Raw genomic sequence first — 25,975 nt, 5'->3', positions numbered from 1 at the left:
GTTTTGGAAAGAGGGGCAAGAATGAAGTCTGTTGTGGATGAGAGAGCTTGGGAAGTGAGTCAGTTGTTGTTCGCTAATGATACAGCGCTGGTGGCTGATTCATGTGAGAAACTGCAGAAGCTGGTGACTGAGTTTTTTTTCTAAGAATTTTTTTTCTTTCTAAATTCGCTTCTCTATCTGTATTTCTATACATTTGTATCAACATTTACCTCAAGCCCAATTTCTGTGGATGAGCTTTGGTGTTACCCAGGACCTGTTTCCAAAGGTTCTTGCAACTCAAGGTTACGCTGCATCCAGTAGCAGGGAAATATTAGATTCCTTTGGAGTGCGGACGTCTTTGTCGCGACAGTCCTCCCAGTGACACAGCTTCGTCAAAGATAACGTTCCACTCTCTTCGTAACCTCTGGCTAGCAAAGTCTGGCAACACCATCATCTCTCTATAAACTTTAGAGTCTCTTTCCCGTTACTACCTTTCATCCATCCACAGTCTCTACCTTCGTATCCCAAGCCATGCTTATCAGTTTATCTCAAAAAAAGAAAAAAAAAGAAAGAAAAAGCTACTGCTGTTTATCTTATATATATATCTGAGGGCGTCCGTTAGCCACAGCTAGGGGGTAAGTGGGGCGTCCCCTGGAGGGGAATGTCATGATTCAGCAACATAAACTGGATACCCTGTGTTAGTTCTCCCGGTTAAGTATTGTGTTCAATCAGCCGAGGGAGCAGCTGTTGGCCCCTGTTAACGCCTACATATAAATCGAATGGCTTTCGCACACAGCGAGCTCATAAACCCTCCCGGTATGGGGGTGTGAAAGATGGGGCCCCAAGATGGAGGGTTTGGTGTCGGAATTCAAGTCCAGGAACGGATGTTTTTATATCTGTGCCGATGCGATTAAGCCGAGCAGACCAGATAGATGGGCAGCTGGTATCTGGTGAGTGAGGTGCGTGCGTGTGTGTGTGTGTGTGTGTGTTATTACCTATTTGTACTGTAAGGGGAAGGAGTTTTACACTCTTAGGCCCCCCATCTCCTGAAGTACTCTATTATCTATAGCGTTTTCATCTTAATATGTTACAACTTTAATAACTCCATGTTATGACCTCTGGTTGTTTGACCCTGACAACTTTCGAAAACGTTCTACTGTCGACATCACATAAATGGTATAGAAAGTTAAACGTTGTGATCGAGTTACCCTTGACTCTTCTCTCTTCCATAGTGGAGAAGTTTATGGCCTCTAACTTCTCACTGTATCAGCTCTCTTAATTCTTGTAGCACCTTTGTTGACCTCCTCTGGTCCCTCTCACATAGTTGTTTGTGCCTCATGAAGTGTGTTGACCAGACGTAAGAAACATAATTTCAGTTTTGACCCATCGTACGCCAGGGAGAGTCCGCTGAACATTTCTTTTTCAGTGGACTCAAATGTAACCCGTCAGCTGACAGTTTGTCTCCTTCACCATTTCTCTAAGATGGAGCTTAGGTGATCCTCTCACACACAGGCTCCTATGGCTTATTTCCTGCTAGATATGAGTTGTATCTAAGGTGTTCTCTCACTGTGTCCCATCCTCGTTACTCTCCAAATGCTTGGGTTGAATTTCACGAGCCATGTATTCAGACCAACTTTGGAGTTTGTTTAGGTCCCCTTGTAAGCAGATGCAATCCTCATCATTCTCTGATTGTCGCACGTGTGTGTGTGTGTATGTGTGTGTGTGTGTGTGTGTGTGTGTGTGTGTGTGTGTGTGTGTGTGTGTGTGTGTTGTGTGTGTGTGCATCGGTAACTACCACATAGTGTTACGAGGAGAGAATTTTACTCTCGAATCGCCCCGTTTCTTAACCTTGTATACATACACCAATACACACACACACACACACACCCCACCTCACGCCAGGTATCCATTCATCGAACAGCCCCAGAGGAGTGGATGAACAGCTGGGCCTAGCTATGAGCCGGCTAACCCTCTCCGGAGCCTCGAACCCGAGTCTATTCGATGGAAAGAGGTCTCAGTGTTAACCAGTGCACCGCAGGGTGTGTGTGTGTGTGTGTGTGTGTGTGTGTGTGTGTGTGTGTGTGTGTGGAAATTATAGTCATTTCCCTAAGACGACAAGCTAAGAGACCTCTTTCAGGTGTCGTGGTAACACCAGCTATTTCCCCTTCAGCAGTGTCTCCCGTGGCTCAAGATAAGGCCCCTTAGGCCCTGGCGGATTAGTCAGATAGTTATCTTTTATGAGAGTTAATAACACCTTGGTGTGTGTATGAGCCATGACTGCTGCTGGTAGTGAAAGGAGTAAAAACCGCTGAGTCAGGAACAGTTATCGCTTACCCATGAATGTTAACATCCTAGCCCCGAGAAGGCAGAGAGAGAGAGAGAGAGAGAGAGAGAGAGAGAGAGAGAGAGAGAGAGAGAGAGAGAGAGAGAGAGAGAGAGAGAGAGAGAGAGAGAGAGAGAGAGAGAGAGAGAGAGAGAGAACGTAAACTTGCTACTGGTTTTGTTTTTTCTTTTTTTTTTTTCTTCCTTCTTTTTGGTCAGTCTGTTTTGCCAACACGATATGCTCTATGATCAGTCTCTCTGGCGACACCTTTTATGTGTGGGTCTGTCTCTTACACAAGGCCCTGCTGGCTGGTGTTTCTGAGATAACGTAGGTCCCGTGAGCTTCGTCTGTTATCCGCCAGAGGTCTGGCTGGTGTCGTGTCTGAAGGAGGAGGAGTAAGATGCTGCTGCTGTTGTTGCCGACCTATTCTCTGGGGGGGCGGGGGTGAGTTGGAGGTGATGGGGGGAGGTTGAGGTGATGGCCCACATCGAGCCGTACCCAAAGTCCTTCAGAAGTTTTGTAAGACTGAAAAGAAAAGAAGGTGTTGTGTGAAAGGGTTCCTCGTTCATCGTTGTCTGGGGTCTTATTACCCACAGATCTAGAAAGACGAGGTCCAAGGATTTTAATGAGAAAGTGACCATCTCTCCTGAGGCCTGTAGTCACCATGATTATCCCCACATTGTACCAGAGACTGTGAAATAGAATCTACGTAATATTTCGTGATTTTCGGAAGAAGATGATTACGTGAGGTTTCGTTCTTACTACCACTAGTGTTCCACTGATGAATGCTTGAAATATGCTGCAAATTCGGGGACGAGGGATCTCAGATGGCAGGAGCTGAAGGAGGCGTCGATTCGGATTAAGTTCAGATGATAGTGGGAGAAAGTCGGGAAGACCAGTGTGTTAAACGACTCTTGACTGGAGGTGGTAAGAGGTACCGAGGGTGCGTTTCTCTGCATCGTTTCCAGTAGCATCTGTTGTGTGGTGTACAGGTTGAGGCAGCAGGGGCAGTGTGGACGAATTCAGGAAGACCAGAAGTTGTGTAGATGTTCTTGTGTTTCGCCACAAGGAGTCTTAATGTTTAGAATTTATGAAGAGCGTAGAGGCAGTGATAGCAGAATGATCTGAAAATGGCACTAAAATTTTCTTTTATCATTTTAGTATATCGTACAAAGGGACGACGAGAAACATACTGGACTGATGAACTTGGATGTGGCTTAGGTCCAGCGAGACAGTAGGGGAACAGGGCAAGAGTGGAAGCAGGGTTGACAACGGTCTTGGTTTGGTTGATTTTGTCACTCAGTTGGCGACAGTCCAGTTCCGGAGGCCCTTAAGTGTGTTCCACAGCGTGATGTTGTATGGAGAGCAGCTGTCAACGCTTTTACCTGCTGTAGAATCATCAACATACTCCCATCAAGCAGGTACCTTTAGCAGGGTATTATCAATAAGGATGAGGAAACACAGGAGACCCATCACTGTGCCCCTGTGGGACACCACAGTTGAAGGACTGGAAGACAGAGCTGGTTCCTCGGAAGTACACAAGGCAACGATACTCAGTCTGGACGCTTACCGGCTGCTGGGAGAATCCCCCCCCCCCCCCCCCCCTGCTCATGGTTGATGGATTTGTTGACATTACATTATGATGTACTTGGTGGGAAACTTTGGTGAAGGCAACGGTGGTGAGACGCAAGAAGGTCATGCGTCCCTCTAGGCAGCGCTAGATTATGTCTGGGAAGCTGAGTAGGCAGTAGGTGGTGGAGAAGAGCCTCTGTACCACCAAACTACCGAGGGTCTATGCAACTTGCAAAATGTTCTGTATAAACCATATCCAATGAGATTTTCACCAAGTAAGCTGGGGGATAGGAGAGATGAAAGAATTGGTCACAGCTCACGAAGACAGTCAGTCCTCCTTGCGTTAGGTAGTGGGGGGAAAAACGTACGAGATCTCAGCGTGGCATTTTGATGGCTGGAAGGAAGAACTGATGGTGAGGTGGAGGAGTTTGGCCTGATTCAGGAGACACCACTCTGTATTCTCTCATGGGTGACTGGAGTCGCTTTAGCCTGAGGGTGTGTAACCATCATGAGATATGAGGGCTGGAGGGAAGGCTACGAGGCAGGTGGTGTCAAGATGATGGGGGTCTCCTGCAGACGGTGGCTAAATGATTGTTAAGATGAATTGCTGTTTCAAGGAAGACGGGGAAGGAGGGAGACTACATGTTGCATCCGCTCAACCCCTTCATTATCTCACACCATTGACTCTCGTTGCTTGGTCGGGTGATTGATTTCCTTCACAGGGTGTGTTTCGTGAGTGACTGCGTCATCAAGGGACTTGGCTGAGATTAGCAATGTTGAGGTTAAGAGACGAGGTCTCGCTGTGGCATTCGTGTGTACGCTGGTAGAGAGTCTCATGGATCTCTCATACAAGAAGCGACAGTAGGTTTCCAGGATGTTGTTGCCGTGTTTGTCCCATCTAGTCCCTACGTCATCCATGTTCCATGCTAAGCGTCTCAGTCTAAGGTTACTGGACAATCCTCAGTCCAACGTCATGTGTCACAGAATCGGTAGCCGGCCTATGTGACAATGGGCCTCACATGTTGCTTGCTTTGGAAGTTGTGGGGAAGCATAACACTGGTGTGTGTGTGTGTGTGTGTGTGTGTGTGTGTGTGTGTGTGTGTGTGTGTGTGTGTGTGTGTGTGTGGCAGTGGTCGTAGTGTGGGGGTATTCTTGGCTGAGAGGGTGGTCATATAGACGGTGATGGTGGTTATGTTGGTGGTGGTGATGGTGGTCGAGATGATCAACATAGTGGTGTTGATGGACATACTGGTGGCTTTGGGGTTCATTCTGGTGGTGATAGTGGCCTCATCCGTGGGTGTGGTGGTCATATTGTTGGTTGTAGGGATTATATTGGTAGTGGGTCATATTGGTGATGATGGTAGTGGTCATATTGGAGGAGGAGGTGGATATATTGATGGTGGGAGGTGGTGTTGACCACATCTGCGGTATGCAGGGTTGTATTGGTTATGGTAGTGACCATTTCAAGTTGGGGTTGTGGCCATATTACAAGTGTCAGGGCTATATTGGAGGTTGTAGTTGCGATATTGTTGGTTGTGGCAGCCATGATAGTGGTGGTGATCACAGCCATTATGGATGGCGGAGGGCGAATCACTGTCGTCTGCTGACATGACTGGGCAGTGTTGTCGTCTCTGTGTCGTGCTCACCAGAACCCCTTCTAGTATTCGGCCACCAGAAGACTCAAGCGCTGCTATGACTATCACAACTTCTTTTCCCTACGCCCAGCAGACATCCCCGCTCCCTAAAAAGGACCGAGACTTTCTTCCACACATTTCAGAGATTATTAATAACTCGATCTGATGGGCTTCCAAGTCGGTCGTCCAGTGTTCATGAGCCGAGTCACTGATATGGTGTTGGTATCGTGGGGTGGCGGGAGGAGGAAGCCAGGAGCGGGTGTCTCGCCTGTATCACTACGCCACAGACGAGGACAGGACGTATTAGGCAGAGCACAGCCGAAGCTGTGTCCCTCCTCCCGACATGGACTCTTGGCCCCATGCTTGATCTATCCACTGGTAATGAACTACGGACTTTATTAAGATAACTTTCACGCTCGATACAGACCCATGAACACATCCGTGTTATTACTCACTGCCAATCTGGACGACCATCTGTGTCTGGGTCAGAAATTCTCCCGGCCAGGTCCATCCAGCAGTCAGGACAAATTAGTGACTAATTCAGAGGATCCTACATGCAGCTGATAACTCCTCGACACATACAGAACCGGTTCTCAACCTTGTACCGACAGGCAGGTCTCTCCCTTAATGGCGGCTTCATTATTTCAAGGTTTAATCATTCTAAAATTAGTCACAGTCCTTCGTATGGTTCTCCAGTTTTCAAAATGTAATTGATGACAGTGTTAGTTTGGTTTTGTGTCCGGTACTTCGTCAGTTGATCTTAGACTGGCCAGGTGATGGGAGGTCCTCAACCAACGCTGTTCTCGGTGAGTGCTTCGTCAGGCAGGTCCTGCAGTGATGGTGTTCTCACCAGGTGCTCCCCTGTGGTGATAGTGTTCTCACTGGTGCTCCGTCAGGTAGATCCTCCGCCGTCGGTGTTATTCCCGGGTAATGGGGTCAGGCAGGTCTCCAGGGGACATTCCTCTCGCTGGAGACTTCGTCAGGTATGTCTTCAAAGAGGAATCTGTTTACTGAGCAACGTTTGTATTGTGATTTTTGTTGCCAGGCGTCTCGAGTGTGTATCGAGTTGAGACGGGAGCGTAAAGAAGGATCGCCCTCCGTCCTCCTCAATGCTCCTTATCGTGGTCTATCATGCTTCGAGAGCCTCTACCATCTGGCCAGTGAAGCCAAGGCTCTATATCAAATATACATAAAAAAAAAAAGAAGAAAGATCACAGCAAAGAATTATTCCTTGTCATCTCTTAACCGTCAGCATTTCTGACGCCAAGAAGCAGGTTGAGGTACTGTTGAATCTTGTCACACACGAGTACCTTGCCTTAAGATAAAGACAGTCTTTGCTTCCTTCCTTACAATCCTCGCTCACCAGTTTGATACGCGGGTCACTATTTTCTAGAGAATACATTATGATTATCGGTTATATAATCCACCCTAGGCCCTCAATGATAAGTGTTGTGATCTGTTATCATTCCCGGAGAGTCTCAAAGATAACACAACCTGTCAAAGATAACACGCCTTGTTGTAGATAACACGCCTCGTCTATGATGATACGCCTCGTCAAAGATAAGACGTCTTGTCAACTAACCAACGATTGTACTCATCACAATATATCAGATAACATATCTTTATGATTTCATGCATTGATTCTGTGCTGGACAGTTTATCTGCAGATTTCACTAAGGTCCCGAGAGATTTTTGCCAAATATTTCCTATTTACATCAATATTTACACACCCCTCTTCTTACCTCAATGGTTCGCTACCCATTTCCTTCTTCTCATATTTACCTTCGTCAAATACATGATTCTCGTGTATATTCTTCGTCTACCGTACTGCCACACACACACACACACACACACACACACACACACACACACACTCATACACACACTCCCTCACTTTTCAATTATTCATTCTCGATATCCTGTAATATTCTCTCTCTCTCTCTCTCTCTCTCTCTCTCTCTCTCTCTCTCTCTCTCTCTCTCTCTCTCTCTCTCTCTCTCTCTCTCTCTCTCTCTCTCTCTCTCTCTCTCTCTCTCTCTCTCTCTCCCTAACGTAACTGGTCGCCTGTATTGTGTATATTTACCTAAATCTACCCAGGGGTTCTTCCCTTGGTGTGTCGTGTTTACTGTCTAATGCCTTGGGCTTTTAAGCTTTCCAGAGGAAGATGTGGTTTGTGGGAACACGACCTCATCTCAAGCATTACGTGATAGGGAATATATTTCTTTTTTTTTTCCTTTCCTCCTCCCTCTGCGAACATTACGGTGGCGAAGCAAGTGCACCGCACTGTTGACGCAAGTGTTAGGAAGGTGGAGGAGACGCAGGTGTAGGGAAAGGGTCATTGATGACAAGACTGAGGTACGTCAGTGACGCAAGTGGGTGACGGTGATAACATGTAAGTGTAGGATATTGATGACGCAAGTGTAGAACAATCATGACGCGAGTTTACTACACCAGTGAAGCAAGAGGAGAGTGGTGACGCAAGTTGAATACAATGAACGCAAATGCGATGTAGCGATGATGCAAGTTGGCTACAATGATGACGCGAGCAGTATGATGACATGATGCAAGTGTACCGCATACTGACGCAAGTGGAGGACAGTGATGATGCAGGTGTACCGCACACTGACGCAAGTGGAGGACAGTGATGACGCAAGTCCTGTCCTCGCCTTAGTCCATAAAAACGCAGAGCTCGTCACCTGCCTGACGCACTAATCTCAGAGGATTTTCGTGATCTTTATTCACGAGACAAAAAGTTAATGGTATACTCTGATGACGCAAACATTATGAGGAACAAAATATATTAGAAATTTGGTTTATCTTTAAATGAAAATTGTATTTTCATAAGGGAGTAAGTCGGACTTGGAATAAGGGAATGTATGTTGCCTCTTTCTCAGAAGAAGTGCGAAGATAATGTGAGAAACGAGGGGTTTGAAGAGGCTCTAGGTGTGAGTTGAGGGTTCTAAGTCTGAGGCTAGGGGTTCGAAGGGTAAAACTGGGAATTCCAAGTGTGAGGCTGGGGCTCTAAGTGTGAGGTATGGGTTCTAAGTGTGAGACTGTGAACTATAAGTGTGAAGCTAGAGTTTTAAATGTGAGGCTGAGAGTTCTAAGAGTGAGGTTATGGGTTCTAAGTGTGAGAAAGTGAGCTTTAAGTGTTAAAGCTGGGGGGGGGGCTAAGTGTGAGGCTGAGGGTTGTAGTTGTGAGGTTATGGGCTCTGGTTCAAGGTCTGGGGTCGGGAAGGGAGGGTGGGGAAGGTACAAGAATAAGAAGGTACACGACAGCCCAGCTGGTGAGGCACCACAGGAGGGGATGACGCGTTTGTGTGTGTTTGGAGGAGGCGTCCGCGGCTTCCCCACGTAACGTAACGAATCATTGATGAGCGGGTTATCCTCTGACACTCTACCCTGGCGCCGCCTGACGCCACTCCCATAAGGTGGGCGGCTGTGGCTGACAATCTGGTGTGTACTACTCCTCCAGGCTGACACACACACACACACACACACACACACACACACACACACACACACACACACATACTTGCTAAGTACGTGTCTGACAGACTGACGGAGTTGCTAACGTTCTGGCTGACACCTGGCTGACAACCCTTACCTGGTTGAGTGACCGTGGAGCCAGTGCACAGTTGGGCTGATGTTCTGAGTGAGATTCGGCTGACACATTCCCTTGTAGTAAGTCTGATGAAATAAAAAGATTTTTGCAACCCAAAACTTTATCTTCAGAGGCTTAAGTATGATAACCAAGGCATCCGCTCACATCCATTCTCTAGTTGTCATGTGCAAAACGCCAAGACCACAGCTCCCTGTCCACATCCATGCCCCAAAGACCTTTCCATGGTTTACCTCAGACGTTTCACATACCCCTAGTTCAGTCCATCGACAGCACGTCGACCCTTGTATATCACATCATTCCAATTCGTTCAATCCCGTGCACGCCTTTTAAACTCCTGCATGTTCAGGCCCCGATCATTCAAAATCTTTTACACTCCGTCCTTCCATCTCTAGTGTGGACTTCCCGTTTCTCCTTTTTCTCTCCACATCTGACACACATGTTCCATTTGTCAACCTTTCGTTAGTCATTCTCTCCATATGTCCAAACCATTTCTGCACACACTCTTTCTGCTCTCTCAACTACTTTCTTTTTATTACCACACCTCTACATTACCTAAATAACACTATATCACCATATATATATATATATATATATATATATATATATATATATATATATATATATATATATGTGTGTGTGTGTGTGTGTGTGTGTGTGTGTGTGTGTGTGTGTGTGTGTGTGTGTGTGTGTAAAACCAGAATTTTGTGACCTCGTTAAGCGACGGAAGTAACTTTTTAAGTTCTGCACTTCGACATTTAAAGTAATAGTATCTGTTAGGGCAAGTGCGAGTGAGGGTCCGGTAAACAATATTGTACCGTGCATTGTACCGGATGTTGAAATGAGAGATTGTTCAGGTCATCGAAATAGAATTAAAATCTCTTTAGAGTTACTAATGAATGATGTATATATACGTAGTATCCACGGAGATGATATTATGTCATCATCTCTATTTTGTGATCTGTGCAGCATTCTGCACTCTCAGTTATCTAAACACTCTGTTACTCTTCTCTTTTGCCCTTGTAGTGATCGGACCTGAGTAGAAATGCAAAATGAATACTTACATTCATTTGCTGATTCCTATTAACCTTTTACTGACTGGTCTACCGCTCACACGGATACTTTCCTGTGGTCTCCGGGTTCCTGCGCAGCGCGCGTTAACCACACATCATTTTGGCGGGAAGGAAGGGCGCATGTCAACAGACTCGTGAGTGTGTGTGTGCGCGCGCGCTGACAGAGACAGATGGCGCCTCTCTCTGCCTATCGCTGTCATCTTAAACGATTAGCGCCGTGGGATGCACGGGGTGAGGGGGATGGTTGTTGGCAGGGGAGTTATGCGTCTGTGAGGGTGTTGGTAGGGGAGTTATGCATCTGTGAGGGTGTTGGTAGGGGAGTTATGCATGTGAGGGTGTTGGCAGGGGAGTTATGCATGTGAGGGTGTTGGTTGGGGAGTTATGCATGTGAGGGTGTTGGTAGGGGAGTTATGCATCTGTAAGGGTGTTGGTAGGGGAGTTATGCATCTGTAAGGGTGTCGGTAGGGGAGTTATACGTCTGTGAGGGTGTTGGTAGGGGAGCTACGTCTATGAGGGTGTTGGCAGGGGAGTTATGATTCTTTGAGGGTGGTGGCAGGGGAGATGTGTCTCTCTGAGGGTAGTGGTAGGGGGAGATTCGCTTCTAGAAACATATCGGCAGGAGAGTTAGGCCAAGGTGAGGGTGATGGTAAGGGAGATGTACACACGTCAGCGCTGAACACTACGCTCACAGATGAAGAACAAGTTTGTCTGTTATGATGGTGGTTCAGTGAGGCAACGGTATGTGCCACATGGTTCACTGTTGCAGAGGTACAGACTGTTTCCCGCCTTGATCATCCCGGTACTGTTAACGGCGACGAGCAACAGAGAGACATACTCACCCTAAGGTGACCGCTGGAAGAACTGCATAGGAATCCTAAGTGTCAGTGTCTTAGTTCTTGGCATGTCGATGGTTTCCAGGCGTGCGTCGTCTCCTCCACCTGCAGGAATCCAGTGGAGTCAGAACAGGGGATCAGGGACGACTGTGTGTGGCCATTCCAGTAGTAACCTCGGCACAATAGTGTTATTCTGTTGTTCTGTTGTTCTACAGGCGTCAACAGCGGCCAGATGTTAACCAAAGGTGAACAATTTGATTACATGTGATAGTGAGACATAGGACCCAAACCATTCTTTCACCTGACCATATGATAAAAGATATGTTATTCATTAATGAGTCTCGTATGCATCCTTGTGGTGTGTGTATAGCGCTACAGAGGCTCCTTGTCTGGAGTAGTTGAGCACTGAGATAAACTAACCTCGGATGTAGTATATACAAAGACTAATGAATACCTTCACATCAAGTCTGGACAAATATTTTCCTGATATGTGTCATCAGTAAAAGGTTTCTGTTATCGCTAATCATGAGTTTTTCTTCAGTATTCAGCTGCACGGCAGATGTCGTCCAACTGCTAGGAAAACCTTTTCCTAGTCCACATTTTGCGACAAAATTTCTAAGGTAGAATGTCTCTCCCAAGTGGCACAGTACTTCTTTTTTTTCTCCGTCTTTTTCTTGCCGGCCGTTGAGCCGGAGGGCGAGGTGAGGGTGGGAGGGTGCGTCCTGTCTTGCTATACCGTTTCTACCACTGCATTTGCACCATCAAAATTGATGACCTCATTATGGACTACCAGTTCCTTACCATGTACTCCCATGTACATCCGTATGTATCCCTCTTTCTCACCACGCCAGTACCTTCCCTACTCCTTCCCACTAACGCAGCACCTGTTCCACTTCCTCAACACACCAGTACTTGTTCCACTCCCTCCCAACACCCTAGCACGTGCCCTCCTTCCCACCTTCAGTTCCATCACCCCAGTACTCCTTCATATCCCGAGGACCTGATTTTCCCCTCCCTCAACATCCAAGAACTTTTCCTTTCCACCTCTCCATCATCCTAATCCTAATCCTCACACCATTACCCCTCTTCCCCTAGCCCTGGCACCTCTTCCCACTCCATACCTCCTCTTCAGAACCTGCTCTCCACGTGCTACAGCCACCCCCCTGGCGGGTGGCGGAGCTCACGGATGAAGCCGTGGCTATCTGTCCAAATTTATGCCACGGGAGATGGTAGTGGGGGGTGTAATGATAGGCCAGCGTGTAGGTAATGATAGGAGAGGCGCGAGAGGTTGATGGCGATCGTGTTGACGGAGTCTGTAGCCGCCTGGTATTATCTCCACGGTGTGGCCGAGATGAATGGGTCGACGCCGCCAGTGTGACACCCCAGGAAGGACCTCCGTTAGATTTTATTTTCTCTCTAAAGAGGCTCTCCAGTGGGTAGTTGGAGCACCTCACACGCCAGGCTCATGTTTATGCCAGCTCTCAACCGCCTCCTGCTATAAGGACTACAGGACGAAGGTCGGTTTTCATCCTTGCCCGGTCCTGGGCTCCTAATAAAGACCAAACCCACAAGGAAGCTAGGATGGAGAGCGGTGTCAGGACGGCATCATATTTGGCAAAGGCCTGGCCCAAGAAGGTGCGAACCCCGGCAGGTACTGGTGCCAGGACACCATCCGGCCTGGGAGAGAGAGAGGGAGAGAGAGAGGCACCTGGCCAGCATGCTGAGCAGGCTGCCCCCACCACCGCCGCCGACACCTGCAACCACAAGGACGTCCCTGCCATACTCTCATGCTAAGTCACACTCTTAAACTCCTCGAACGAACGACGGGGAAGGAAGAGCTTGTGCGAAAGAACCCGTCGGTCGGTATGGAATAATAGTGATTGAGACGTTTTGGGCAAAATATGTAGGCATTTACTCAAGGGCTAAGTAAAGTATATGTATGTTGGCTGTTGACCCACAAGTTGGTAAACCTGCTCAAGTACTCCATCTCCCTCAGCGATGGTGAGGGTTATGGTTAAGATGAAGGCTGGATAAGCAGTTTGGGGATGTGCAGCATTAGCGACGAGTTGCCTGAAAGATGGTGGAGATTACTGTGTTCCAGGGTTACGTGGTGTCCTACCCGCTCTTATACGTAGGAAGGAAAAAAATCTAGTGATGATGGCAACTAACTTCCAAACTTGACCCTCTTGCCGTACTCCGCAATGTTGGTTCACTTTCCTTCTTCCATAGGTATTACCTTGGCTTTTGCTCCCGAGAGCTGGCTGCTTGTGTGCCCCCTACCGCTAGCTAGCCATGCAATACTCGGCAAGCTGCAGCGTCATATGGTTACTGTGTGGCCGTTAGCAACTCAAGGATGGGCCGTTTTGATAACTGTTTCTTTCCCTACACCTCTTAGCTTTGGACCTCTCCACCTTCTCACGTCTTTCCCAATAACTATGACCTGGTACATTCTCAAACAGGGTTTTCACTTTCTCTAAAATTCGTAAATACTTTCCATTGTCTTTACTTTTTCCCTTTCATTAAGCTCAGTATTTCAATTAAGACCCGGACTTGATGTGGACTCTTGTTCGTGACTGGAACCTCCAATGTAAGGAAAAAAAGATATCAGAGCCCTCCCTCATCTGTTGTTACCATGTTGTTGACATCTTGAGCAACCCGATCTCTTACCATGAAGGTCTCTGGAAGACAAGTCCGCTTGAACATTACATCTTTGTTGAGGTTCGTCGTGAGTCCCATTGGAGGTTGCCTGCAGGTGTGTTTTGAACTTCTGACGGTGCTGGAGTCAGTGGGTCATTGTGACGGACGTGGGGGGAAAAAATCACCGGCTTTGACGAATTTCTCCAACGATTATTCCTATTTTAACCATTTGGTTTGTCCTCTGTCACCAGGAGTATTGACCGGTGTTTGGATCATGAACTTCACTACTTTTTCCCCCTGTGGCTCTTGGTGTGAAGTAGGTACGAGTCGTTTCCCCCCATTTTTTCCATTACTTAACGAACATCATCTTACGTTCGATGGAGGAAATGATTCATATTGCGGGTGGAAGTGTGAGTTCTTGTGTTGGATCTCGAATTCCTGAACCACTAGACCGAAGTCTTTGGTACTGTGGGAACTCTCGTCTCGAGTCTAGGAAATTGTTAAAGAAAAAGAAGAGAGTTGTTGTGTTTGTTTCCTTACGTGACTGGGGAGTCTAAAGTCTTGGATTTCGATTGAGATGGTGACGTTGGGTTAGAGACGAATGTCAGGTAAAGACTCGGTGTTGACCCGGCATCATGAGTGCTCTCTCTCTCTCTCTCTCTCTCTCTCTCTCTCTCTCTCTCTCTCTCTCTCTCTCTCTCTCTCTCTCTCTCTCTCTCTCTCTCTCTCTCTCTCTCTCTCTCTCTCTCTCCTCTGGTATACTTAGCCCTTGCCAAGACTCAGGTTCGGGTGTACAACTCTCGTATGGAACATGGCAGAGGGACTTTGATCACGGGGAATATCTACGTTGGTGGCAGTGTTCACCTTCCCCTGGGTACAGTGTCTACATACGTCGTGTGATAGGACTACAGCTGGTGCTGCATCAGGCTACATGGTTTACGTCACCAGACAGACGTAATGGCCACTACTTCCCTCATCCGATAGTTACTGTTGCGACGCTTACGATGATGTGCCGTCTTTCCCAGACAGCGATCTTACTCGTGATATTGCTCATGATAATCATCTGGATCATGCTTATAATATTACTCATGATTATCCTTATGATGCCACTGATTATTGTGTTTCTTATGATAATCTGTATGATTATGCTTGTGATGGTTATGATAATCCGTATGATCATGCTTGTGTTGCTTATGATAATCAGTATGATCATGTTTGTGATGATTTTGATAATCCGTATGATCATACTTGTGATGATTATGATAACCCGTATGATCATACTTGTGATGATTATGATAATCCGTATGATCATACTTGTGATGATTATGATAATCCGTATGATCATACTTGTGATGATTATGATAATCCGTATGATCATACTTGTGATGATTATGATAATCCGTATGATCATACTTGTGATGATTATGATAATCCGTATGATCATACTTGTGATGATTATGATAATCCGTAAGATCATACTTGTGATGATTATGATAACCCGTATGATCATACTTGTGATGATTATGATAATTCTGCTCATAATATTCTTCGTGATGGCCAATAGGACTCTGCTCATAATATTCTTCGTAAAAATCCTCATGATTCAGGTTATAGTATTGCTCATGTTAATCTCTATAATCTCGCTTATCATACGTCTCATAATAATCATTATAATCCTGATCATACTATTGTTCATGATGATAATCATGATCCATCTCATAATATTGCTTATCAAAATCTGTATGATCCTGTTCGTGATACTCTTCATGATAATCTGTATGACCTTGATCATGATATTTCTCATGATAATCCTTACGATCCTGTTTATAGTATTGCTCATGATAATCATTCTAATCTTGCTCATAATATTCCCTATGATAATCCTCAATGTCCAGCTCATAGTATTCCTCATAACACTCCTTATAATCCTGCTTGTATATTGTTCACTTTGATCCTTATAATCCTGCTTGTATATTGCTCACTTTGATCCTTATGATCCTGCTTGTATATTGCTCACTTTGATCCTTATAATCCTGCTTGTATATTGTTCACTTTGATCCTTATACTCCTGCTTGTATATTGTTCACTTTGATCCTTATGATCCTGCTTGTATATTGTTCACTTTGATCCTTATAATCCTGCTTGTATATTGCTCACTTTGATCCTTATGATCCTGCTTGTATATTGCTCACTTTGATCCTTATAATCCTGCTTGTATATTGTTCACTTTGATCCTTATAATCCTGCTTGTATATTGCTCACTTTGATCCTTATAATCCTGCTTGTATATTGTTCACTTTGATCCTTATAAACCTGCTTGTATATTGTTCACTTTGATCCTTATAATCCTGCTTGTATATTGTTCACTTTGATCCTTATAATCCTGCTTGTATATTGCTCACTTTGATCCTTATGATCCTGCTTGTATATTGCTCACTTTGATCCTTATAATCCTGCTTGTATATTGTTCACTTTGATCCTTATAATCCTGCTTGTATATTGTTCACTTTGATCCTTATGATCCTGCTTGTATATTGCTCACTTTGATCCTTATGATCCTGCTTGTATATTGCTCACTTTGATCCTTATAATCCTGCTTGTATATTGTTCACTTTGATCCTTATAATCCTGCTTGTATATTGTTCACTTTGATCCTTATGATCCTGCTTGTATATTGCTCACTTTGATCCTTATGATCCTGCTTGTATATTGTTCACTTTGATCCTTATGATCCTGCTTGTATATTGCTCACTTTGATCCTTATGATCGCTTGTATATTGCTCACTTTGATCCTTATGATCCTGCTTGTATATTGCTCACATTTGATCCTTATAATCCTGCCTTGTATATTGCTCACTTTGATCCTTATGATCCCTTGTATATTGATCACTTTTGATCCTTATAATCCTGCGTGTAAATTGCTCACTTTGATCCTTATAATCCTGCTTGTATATTGTTCACTTTGATCCTTATGATCCTGCTTGTATATTGCTCACTTTGATCCTTATAATCCTGCTTGTATATTTGCTCACTTTGATCCTTATATCTGCTTGTATATGCTCACTTTGATCCTTATAATCCTGCTTGTATATTGCTCACTGTGATCCTTATAATCCTGCTTGTATATTGCTCACTTTGATCCTTATAATCCTGCTTGAATATTGCTCACTTTGATCCTTATAATCCTGCTTCTATATTGTCTCACTTTGATCCTTATAATCCTGCTTGTATATTGCTCACTTTCATCCATATAATCCTGCTTGTATATTGCTTCACTTTGATCCTTATAATCCTGCTTGTATATTGCTCACTTTGATCCTTATAATCCTGATTGTATATTGCTCACTTTGATCCTTATAATCCTGCTTGTATATTGCTCACTTTTCATCCATATAATCCTGCTTGTATATTGTTCACTTTGATCCTTATAATCCTGCTTGCTATATGCTCACTTGATCCTTATAATCCTGCTTGTAGTATTGCCTCACTTTCATCCATATAATCCTGCTTGTATATTGTTCACTTTGATCCTTATAATCCTGCTTGTATATTGCTCACTTTGATCCTTATAATCCTGCTTGTATATTGCTCACTTTGATCCTTATAATCCTGCTTGTATATTGTTCACTTTGATCCTTATAATCCTGCTTGTATATTGCTCACTTTGATCCTTATAATCCTGCTTGTATATTGTTCACTTTGATCCTTATAATCCTGCTTGTATATTGCTCACTTTGATCCTTATAATCCTGCTTGTATATTGTTCACTTTGATCCTTATGATCCTGCTTGTATATTGCTCACTTTGATCCTTATGATCCTGCTTGTATATTGCTCACTTTCATCCTTATAATCCTGCTTGTATATTGTTCACTTTCATCCATATAATCCTACTTGTATATTGTTCACTTTCATCCATATAATCCTGCTTGTATATTGTTCACTTTGATCCTTATAATCCTGCTTCTATATTGCTCACTTTGATCCTTATAATCCTGCTTGTATATTGTTCACTTTGATCCTTATAATCCTGCTTGTATATTGCTCACTTTGATCCTTATAATCCTGCTTGTATATTGCTCACTTTGATCCTTATAAACCTGCTTGTATATTGCTCACTTTCATCCATATAATCCTGCTTGTATATTGTTCACTTTGATCCTTATAATCCTGCTTGTATATTGCTCACTTTGATCCTTATAATCCTGCTTGTATATTGTTCACTTTGATCCTTATAATCCTGCTTGTATATTGCTCACTTTGATCCTTATAATCCTGCTTGTATATTGTTCACTTTGATCCTTATAATCCTGCTTGTATATTGCTCACTTTGATCCTTATAATCCTGCTTGTATATTGTTCACTTTGATCCTTATAATCCTGCTTGTATATTGCTCACTTTGATCCTTATGATCCTGCTTGTATATTGTTCACTTTGATCCTTATGATCCTGCTTGTATATTGCTCACTTTGATCCTTATGATCCTGCTTGTATATTGCTCACTTTGATCCTTATAATCCTGCTTGTATATTGCTCACTTTGATCCTTATAATCCTGCTTGTATATTGCTCACTTTGATGCTTATAATCCTGCTTGTATATTGTTCACTTTGATCCTTATAATCCTGCTTGTATATTGCTCACTTTGATCCTTATAATCCTGCTTGTATATTGTTCACTTTGATCCTTATAATCCTGCTTGTATATTGCTCACTTTGATCCTTATAATCCTGCTTGTATATTGTTCACTTTGATCCTTATAATCCTGCTTGTATATTGCTCACTTTGATCCTTATAATCCTGCTTGTATATTGTTCACTTTGATCCTTATAATCCTGCTTGTATATTGCTCACTTTGATCCTTATAATCCTGCTTGTATATTGCTCACTTTGATCCTTATAATCCTGCTTGTATATTGCTCACTTTGATCCTTATAATCCTGCTTGTATATTACTCACTTTGATCCTTATAATCCTGCTTGTATATTGTTCACTTTGATCCTTATAATCCTGCTTGTATATTGTTCACTTTGCATCCATATAATCCTACTTGTATATTGCTCACTTTCATCCATATAATCCTGCTTGTATATTGTTCACTTTGATCCTTATAATCCTGCTTGTATATTGCTCACTTTGATCCTTATAATCCTGCTTGTATATTGTTCACTTTGATCCTTATAATCCTGCTTGTATATTGCTCACTTTGATCCTTATAATCCTGCTTGTATATTGCTCACTTTGATCCTTATAAACCTGCTTGTATATTGCTCACTTTCATCCATATAATCCTGCTTGTATATTGCTCACTTTCATCCATATAATCCTGCTTGTATATTGCTCACTTTCATCCATATAATCTTGCTTGTATATTGTTCACTTTCATCCATATAATCCTGCTTGTATATTGCTCACTTTCATCCACATAATCCTGCTTGTATATTGTTCACTTTGATCCTTATAATCCTGCTTGTATATTGCTCACTTTGATCCTTATAATCCTGCTTGTATATTGCTCACTTTCATCCATATAATCCTGCTTGTATATTGTTCACTTTGATCCTTATAATCCTGCTTGTATATTGCTCACTTTCATCCATATAATCCTGCGTGTATATTGTTCACTTTGATCCTTATAATCCTGCTTGTATATTGCTCACTTTGATCCTTATAATCCTGCTTGTATATTGTTCACTTTGATCCTTATAATCCTGCTTGTATATTGCTCACTTTGATCCTTATAATCCTGCTTGTATATTGCTCACTTTGATCCTTATAATCCTGCTTGCATATTGCTCACTTTCATCCATATAATCCTGCTTGTATATTGTTCACTTTGATCCTTATAATCCTGCTTGTATATTGCTCACTCTCATCCATATAATCCTGCTTGTATATTGTTCACTTTGATCCTTATAATCCTGCTTGTATATTGCTGACTTTGATCCTTATAATCCTGCTTGTATATTGCTCACTTTGATCCTTATAATCCTGCTTGTATATTGCTCACTTTGATCCTTATGATCCTGCTTGTATATTGCTCACTTTGATCCTTATAATCCTGCTTGTATATTGCTCACTTTCATCCATATAATCCTGCTTGTATATTGTTCACTTTGATCCTTATAATCCTGCTTGTATATTGCTCACTTTGATCCTTATAATCCTGCTTGTATATTGCTCATTTTGATCCTTATGATCCTGCTTGTATATTGCTCACTTTCATCCATAAAATCCTGCTTGTATATTGTTCACTTTGATCCTTATAATCCTGCTTGTATATTGCTCACTTTCATCCATATAATCCTGCTTGTATATTGTTCACTTTGATCCTTATAATCCTGCTTGTATATTGCTCACTTTGATCCTTATGATCCTGCTTGTATATTGCTCACTTTCATCCATATAATCCTGCTTGTATATTGTTCACTTTGATCCTTATAATCCTGCTTGTATATTGTTCACTTTGATCCTTATAATCCTGCTTGTATATTGCTCACTCTCATCCATATAATCCTGCTTGTATATTGTTCACTTTGATCCTTATAATCCTGCTTGTATATTGCTGACTTTGATCCTTATAATCCTGCTTGTATATTGCTCACTTTGATCCTTATAATCCTGCTTGTATATTGCTCACTTTGATCCTTATGATCCTGCTTGTATATTGCTCACTTTGATCCTTATAATCCTGCTTGTATATTGCTCACTTTCATCCATATAATCCTGCTTGTATATTGTTCACTTTGATCCTTATAATCCTGCTTGTATATTGCTCACTTTGATCCTTATAATCCTGCTTGTATATTGCTCACTTTGATCCTTATGATCCTGCTTGTATATTGCTCACTTTCATCCATATAATCCTGCTTGTATATTGTTCACTTTGATCCTTATAATCCTGCTTGTATATTGCTCACTTTCATCCATATAATCCTGCTTGTATATTGTTCACTTTGATCCTTATAAACCTGCTTGTATATTGCTCACTTTGATCCTTATAATCCTGCTTGTATATTGTTCACTTTGATCCTTATAATCCTGCTTGTATATTGCTCACTTTAATCCTTATGATCCTGCTTGTATATTGCTCACTTTCATCCATATAATCCTGCTTGTATATTGCTCACTTTGATCCTTATGATCCTGCTTGTATATAGCTCACTTTGATCCATATCATCCTGCTTGTATATTTCTCACTTTGATCCTTATAATCCTGCTTGTATATTGCTCACTTTGATCCTTATAATCCTGCTTGTATATTGCTCACTTTGATCCTTATAATCCTGCTTGTATATTGCTCACTTTGATCCTTATAATCCTGCTTGTATATTGTTCACTTTGATCCTTATAATCCTGCTTGTATATTGCTCACTTTGTTCCTTATGATCCTGCTGGTATATTGTTCTCTTTGATCCTTATAATCCTGCTTGTATATTGCTCACTCTCATCCATATAATCCTGCTTGTATATTGTTCACTTTGATCCTTATAATCCTGCTTGTATATTGCTGACTTTGATCCTTATAATCCTGCTTGTATATTGCTCACTTTGATCCTTATAATCCTGCTTGTATATTGCTCACTTTGATCCTTATAATCCTGCTTGTATATTGTTCACTTTGATCCTTATAATCCTGCTTGTATATTGCTCACTTTGATCCTTATGATCCTGCTTGTATATTGTTCACTTTGATCCTTATAATCCTGCTTGTATATTGCTCACTCTCATCCATATAATCCTGCTTGTATATTGTTCACTTTGATCCTTATAATCCTGCTTGTATATTGCTGACTTTGATCCTTATAATCCTGCTTGTATATTGCTCACTTTGATCCTTATAATCCTACTTGTATATTGTTCACTTTGATCCTTATAATCCTGCTTGTATATTGTTTACTTTGATCCTTATGATCCTGCTTGTATATTGCTCACTTTCATCCATATAATCCTGCTTGTATATTGCTCACTTTCATCCATATAATCCTGCTTGTATATTGTTCACTTTGATCCTTATAATCCTGCTTGTATATTGCTCACTTTGATCCTTATGATCCTGCTTGTATATTGCTCACTTTCATCCATATAATCCTGCTTGTATATTGTTCACTTTGATCCTTATGATCCTGCTTGTATATTGCTCACTTTCAGCCATATAATCCTGCTTGTATATTGTTCACTTTGATCCTTATGATCCTGCTTGTATATTGCTCACTTTGATCCTTATAATCCTGCTTGTATATTACTCACTTTGATCCTTATAATCCTGCTTGTATATTGCTCACTTTGATCCTTATGATCCTGCGTGCGTATTGCTCAAGTTGATCCATATAATCCTGCCTGTATATTGCTCACTTTGATCCATATAATCCTACTTGTATATTGCTCACCTTGATACTTATAATCCTGCTGGTGATACTGATCATTTTGATCCTTGTAATCTTGACCACAATATCGCTCATGGTCTGACGTGCATAAGGAGGATTGACTGGTAGACAAAAAGACGAGTCTGCCAGGGTGTGTCTGGCCTCAGGACACTGACCACTCCCTCACACAGCTCCAGGACTGGGGGGTCGGTACCTGGGCACGTGCTCGCCTGGATGGTATGCCATGCGCCGCAACTCCCGTGCCTCACCGAAGGCCACCATACTTGACGTTCTGCAGTGTGTGTGTGTGTGTGTGGTGTGTGTGTGTGTGTGTGTGTGTGTGTGTGTGTGTGTGTGTGTGTGTGTGTGATCTTATTAGCCGTCTTTCCTTTTCTTCTGAACATCTTAACAAAAATTTTGTTCAGACACTTATCTCCAGCTATAAAAATCATCATTATTAGTATTATTATCATTATTATTATTATCATTATTATTATCATCATCATTATCATTATCATTATTATTATCATCATTATTATTATTATCATAATGATTATCATTATCATTATCATTATTACTATTATCATCTTATTTTTTTTTTTTTTTTTATACTTTGTCGCTGTCTCCCGCGTTTGCGAGGTAGCGCAAGGAAACAGACGAAAGAAATGGCCCAACCCCCCCCATACACATGTACATACACACGTCCACACACGCAATATACATACCTACACAGCTTTCCATGGTTTACCCCAGACGCTTCACATGCCTTGATTCAATCCACTGACAGCACGTCAACCCCTGTATACCACATCGCTCCAATTCACTCTATTCCTTGCCCTCCTTTCACCCTCCTGCATGTTCAGGCCCCGATCACACAAAATCCTTTTCACTCCATCTTTCCACCTCCAATTTGGTCTCCCTCTTCTCCTCGTTCCCTCCACCTCCGACACATATATCCTCTTGGTCAATCTTTCCTCACGTCATTCTCTCCATGTGCCCAAACCACTTCAAAACACCCTCTTCTGCTCTCTCAACCACACTCTTTTTATTTCCACACATCCTCTTACCCTTACGTTACTTACTCGATCAAACCACCTCACACCACACATTGTCCTCAAACATCTCATTTCCAGCACATCCATCCTCCTGCGCACAACTCTATCCATAGCCCACGCCTCGCAACCATACAACATTGTTGGAACCACTATTCCTTCAAACATACCCATTTTTGCTTTCCGGGATAATGTTCTCGACTTCCACACATTTTTCAAGGCTCCCAAAATTTTCGCCCCCTCCCCCACCCTATGATCCACTTCCGCTTCCATGGTTCCATCCGCTGACAGATCCACTCCCAGATATCTAAAACACTTCACTTCCTCCAGCCTCTCACCATTCAAACTCACCTCCCAATTGACTTGACCCTCAACCCTACTGTACCTAATAACCTTGCTCTTATTGACATTTACTCTTAACTTTCTTCTTCCACACACTTTACCAAACTCCGTCACCAGCTTCTGCAGTTTCTCACATGAATCCGCCACCAGCGCTGTATCATCAGCGAACAACAACTGACTCACTTCCCAAGCTCTCTCATCCCCAACAGACTTCATACTTGCCCCTCTTTCCAAAACTCTTGCATTTACCTCCCTAACAACCCCATCCATATATACATATATACATATATACATATATGTATATACATATATACATATATATATATATATATATATATATATATATATATATATATATATATATATATATATATATATATATATATATATATTTTTTTTTTTTTTTCTCTCTTTTTGCTTTGTCGCTGTCTCCCGCGTTTGCGAGGTAGCGCAAGGAAACAGACGAAAGAAATGGCCCAACCCACCCCCATACACATGTATATACATACGTCCACACACGCAAATATACATACCTACACAGCTTTCCATGGTTTACCCCAGACGCTTCACATGCCTTGATTCAATCCACTGACAGCACGTCAACGCCGGTATACCACATCGATCCAATTCACTCTATTCCTTGCCCGTCTTTCACCCTCCTGCATGTTCAGGCCCCGATCACACAAAATCTTTTTCACTCCATCTTTCCACCTCCAATTTAGTCTCCCACTTCTCCTCGTTCCCTCCACCTCCGACACATATATCCTCTTGGTCAATCTTTCCTCACTCATTCTCTCCATGTGCCCAAACCATTTCAAAACACCCTCTTCTGCTCTCTCAACCACGCTCTTTTTATTTCCACACATCTCTCTTACCCTTACGTTACTTACTCGATCAAACCACCTCACACCACACATTGTCCTCAAACATCTCATTTCCAGCACATCCATCCTCCTGCGCACAACTCTATCCATAGCCCACGCCTCGCAACCATACAACATTGTTGGAACCACTATTCCTTCAAACATACCCATTTTTGCTTTCCGAGATAATGTTCTCGACTTCCACACATTCTTCAAGGCTCCCAGGATTTTCGCCCCCTCCCCCACCCTATGATCCAATTCCGCTTCCATGGTTCCATCCGCTGCCAGATCCACTCCCAGATATCTAAAACACTTTACTTCCTACAGTTTTTCTCCATTCAAACTTACCTCCCAATTGACTTGACCCTCAACCCTACTGTACCTAATAACCTTGCTCTTATTCACATTTACGCTTAACTTTCTTCTTTCACACACTTTACCAAACTCAGTCACCAGTTTCTGCAGTTTCTCACATGAATCAGCCACCAGCGCTGTATCATCAGCGAACAACAACTGACTCACTTCCCAAGCTCTCTCATCCACAACAGACTTCATACTTGCCCCTCTTTCCAAAACTCTTGCATTCACCTCCCTAACAACCCCATCCATAAACAAATTAAACAACCATGGAGACATCACACACCCCTGCCGCAAACCTACATTCACTGAGAACCAATCACTTTCCTCTCTTCCTACACGTACACATGCCTTACATCCTCGATAAAAACTTTTCACCGCTTCTAACAACTTTCCTCCCACACCATATATTCTTAATACCTTCCACAGAGCATCTCTATCAACTCTATCATATGCCTTCTCCAGATCCATAAATGCTACATACAGATCCATTTGCTTTTCTAAGTATTTCTCACGTAGATTCTTCAAAGCAAACACCTGATCCACACATCCTCTACCACTTCTGAAACCACACTGCTCTTTCCCAATCTGATGCTCTGTACATGCCTTCACCCTCTCAATCAATACCCTCCCATATAATTTACCAGGAATACTCAACAAACTTATACCTCTGTAATTTGAGCACTCACTCTTATCCCCTTTGCCTTTGTACAATGGCACTATACACGCATTCCGCCAATCCTCAGGCACCTCACCATGAGTCATACATACATTAAATAACCTTACCAACCAGTCAATAATACAGTCACCCCCTTTTTTAATAAATTCCACTGCAATACCATCCAAACCTGTTGCCTTGCCGGCTTTCATCTTTCGCAAAGCTTTTACTACCTCTTCTCTGTTTACCAAATCATTTTCCCTAACCCTCTCACTTTGCACACCACCTCGACCAAAACACCCTATATCTGCCACTCTATCATCAAACACATTCAACAAACCTTCAAAATACTCACTCCATCTCCTTCTCACATCACCACTACTTGTTATCACCTCCCCATTTGCGCCCTTCACTGAAGTTCCCATTTGCTCCCTTGTCTTACGCACTTTATTTACCTCCTTCCAGAACATCTTTTTATTCTCCCTAAAATCTAATGATACTCTCGTACCTCAACTCTCATTTGCCCTTTTTTTCACCTCTTGTACCTTTCTCTTGACCTCCTGTCTCTTTCTTTTATACATCTCCCACTCAATTGCATTTTTTCCCTGCAAAAATCGTCCAAATGCCTCTCTCTTCTCTTTCACTAATAATCTTACTTCTTCATC

The sequence above is a fragment of the Panulirus ornatus genome, chromosome 19 (assembly GCF_036320965.1).
Source record: "Panulirus ornatus isolate Po-2019 chromosome 19, ASM3632096v1, whole genome shotgun sequence".
Classification (NCBI taxonomy): domain Eukaryota; kingdom Metazoa; phylum Arthropoda; class Malacostraca; order Decapoda; family Palinuridae; genus Panulirus; species Panulirus ornatus.
The sequence above is the reverse complement of the archived record's forward strand: the minus strand, read 5'-3'. Positions refer to the sequence as shown.